This window comes from Fukomys damarensis, unplaced genomic scaffold, assembly GCF_012274545.1.
Source record: "Fukomys damarensis isolate Sample0158 unplaced genomic scaffold, DMR_v1.0_HiC HiC_scaffold_13, whole genome shotgun sequence".
In the NCBI taxonomy this organism is placed as follows: Eukaryota; Metazoa; Chordata; class Mammalia; order Rodentia; family Bathyergidae; genus Fukomys; species Fukomys damarensis.
The window spans coordinates 22,705,734-22,709,201 of NW_022900925.1; positions in this window are offsets into that span (position 1 = coordinate 22,705,734).

Sequence of the window (3,468 nt, forward strand, 5' to 3'; positions counted from 1 at the left end):
TACAGTAAAATTGCAGATGCCACTGGAAGAAGGTCCTCCCCTTTCTATGTGCCACTGTGGCACTGATTATTGGCGCTCTGAGATCTCTAGGATGTTTTCCTCTTAGTATTGAAATCTAAAATCCAATATATCTAAATACCAAGGTACAGATTTCCTCATAGTTCACCAAGATGAAAGATTTCAGAGGAAGCAGACAAACTATGAGGCAAGTTTTTACATTTATACACATTATATTAAAGGATGGTGATGATCACTTATCAAAGGAGCAGTTCAGAGTGGTTAGTGATATTGACATGAGCTAAATACCGGAAAGAAAACATGCTCTCCAGATGTTATATATCTACAGCTTTCAGTAATAGATTTCTCCTTCTCTGACCCACCGAGGCCCCTCAAATCTCCAGGATCCACTAATCTCTCAGTTTTTCACAATGGCTTCCGTTCCCTTAATTTTCGGGAAAATAAAAAATTAAGAAGAAATGTGTCGTCTTCCTCACAACATCGTTCGGAGAAATACAGTAACTGAGAGACCTACTAAGAGTCAGAACTGTAGGTAGCTATAGAATATGAGGGTCTGTAATATTTCTTATCACATATTATTAGGTATTTATTATCTATGACTTGTCTCAGTGGTTTTCAACTAACCTAAGACTAAAGAAAATTTTGCTTACAAAGACGAGGAAATCTCCTCTATGAATATGTATTTGGTCCCTATTATTTATCCTTCTGCTTATGCACTGTTCATTGTTTTCATCTGGAAAGAAAAAGTAAATGCCTGATGTTGTTTCCCAATTCTTTTAAAACTTGATACATCATCTTCTGGATGTTGAACTGTTGCATATTTGTCAAAGAAAGAACCAGTGAGACAAAGGCTCGACTACGAATAAGATGTCCTTATTTGATGATATGAATACACAAGCGAGCACACACATGCACACGGGACAAACGCATGCATAGCACTTACAGCAAGGTGGAGTTAAAGGCCTTTGTAGTTGGAGACTGAATAAAGAAGATGTGGTTTTTCTATAATGTGGAATACTACTCAGCCATAAAGAATGAGAAATTAGAGTCATTCATAGGACCATGGATACATATTGAGGATATACTCCTAAGTGAAATAAATAAGTCACACATATATAAATACCAAATAGTTTCTCTGGTGTGAAAAACTATACTGGTACATAAGATCCTAATGGTATAATTGACAATGTGAAATAGGAAGAAAAGGGCTAAAGGTGTAGGGAAAGTGGGAAGTGTAGGGGAAAGGAAATGAGGGAAAAGGAAAAAAACATGAGAAAAATGGAAATGAAGTATTTGTAAATAGGGAAGGGAGGAGGGGGTGAAGGGAGGGCAAGGACAAGGGGAAAAATGAGAACCAAGACCTGTCGTGTAAAGGTGCAAGATCCCAGTGATGAATGTAACTGTACTGTACACCTAGAATGTACCAATAAACTCAAGAAGAAAACAAAAGAATTTAGATACTGATCTATGTTTCTCCTCTATGAAAGTGGTAGAACTAGCATCTTGAGCTAGACTAAATGTCTTTCTATGCATTAATATGTGAGGTATTCACAATTTCAAGCCCATCTGGTGTAATTATAAGGTCAAACCTTTTCTGTGATTTTTAGGACAGTACCACAGATATGAGAGAATGTGTCTCATGTACAGTGAAATTAAGTTTCATTACTAACTTTTGCTGGCCCTGGATAACTAATTATAGGAATATATATATATACATACATCTGAATATAAAAATAAATACAGATGCATATTTAATTTTTAATTATACTGCAATGTTCTTCCTGTTGAAGACATTTTCACTTTGTAGGGATGAAAATAGACATCGTGGCTCCAAGTGTGGTGGTACATCTCCGTAATCTCATCATTCAGGAGGCTGAGGCAAGAGTATTGTCATGACTTTGAGGATACGCTTTGAGTTGAAGGACAGCGCGAACAATATAGTGTGGCACCATCCTTAAACAAAAGAAGGACTTGCTTGAAAATGCAATGTTTTTTTCAATTTTAGACAATTTGCAAATCATACCAAAGATTAACCTGAAAAAGCGCTTTTTTCTCCTTCCTTGGGGAGAATTTCAATATTAATTAATTAAAATAAAATTTAATTAAATTCCTGATACTCTAGCTACAATTCAAATGCTTGATATCCAAAAGTGCATAGTAAATACTATAATTTACACAGATTATAGAACATTTTTATCTTTATGAAACATTCTGTTGGGCTGTCCAGCTCTGGTCTTTTTTTGCAATTTACACCAATCTGTTATTTTATTTTCACTTGCTTTTTTTTACATAGCTGAGATTTATTGATAGAATTTTAACTATACTTTCAGCATCTTGACATTTCCTCTGAATTTTCCCATTTACAAAAATGCCAAATATTGTACCATTGTAAACTTCCATCTTTTATTTGGTTCTAAGGATGCTGACCGATGTGTTAGAAACATTTTGGTCTGGTGTTGTCCTTCCGTCGGTGTTATAAGGATTTGGAAGCTGAAGGAGAAAGCAGGTACGGCCAAGAAATTATAACGGTAAACACAAGCCAATTGGGGTGACTTTTGACAAGTCTGCCGGCAGGGGGCGTGCCTCATCATAAACTCTGCCTCACAGAACAAGGGAACCTGGGAAGCGGAAGGGCTGGCGGAAGTGGAAGGAGAGTTCACGTCTTCACGTCTAGGTGATGGTGTTCAACAGCAAAATGGGCAGTCTGTGAATCAGAGAGGTCCTAAGCAGGAGTTTGGAGCCTTTAAAGCCCCGGGCTTTATACTACACAGGACTAACAGATGTTGCACATAGATTTACAGGGTATGTAAATCAGGCAGGCTGTAGATAGCTTTAAAAATCTGCTTATTGGGGGCTATATTTAAAGCAATTGAATATGTAAACTTTGAAGTTTGGCATTAAGCTTGTGAGTTACTAGTTCTTAATCTGCTGTGGACAAATAAATGATCTAGGGACCAATATACAGAAGCCATTTTAAAATTCCTGCCTTTTTTTTTTTTGGTAACGGGAATTGAACTCAGGACCTTGCACTTGTGAGGCAGACGGTGGAACCACTGAGCCAAATCCCCAGCCCCAGAAGCCATTTTAGCTCATTTATGAAACACACTGCTTACCCGCTTAACAATCTATACCCCAAACAGGCCTTTCTCTTTTAAATGTCATCTGTCACAATCTTTACTCTTCTGCAAGTCACTATCTCCTCCTCCTGCTGGACGTCAGCCTCTCTTAGCTTCTCAGGGAATAATACTTACTAATCACGACCTGCCTCTCCACAGGTATCGATATCTGAAAAGGAAAGAACCTTTTCTTTGTGAAATGAATACTTGTCCAAAGGGCTAAAGGTGTAGGGGAAGTGGGAGGGGTAGGAGAAAGAAAATAAGGGAGAAGAAAAATTATGAGAAAATGAAAAAATGGAATCAAAGTCTTTTTAAATAGGGGAGGGGGGAGGGG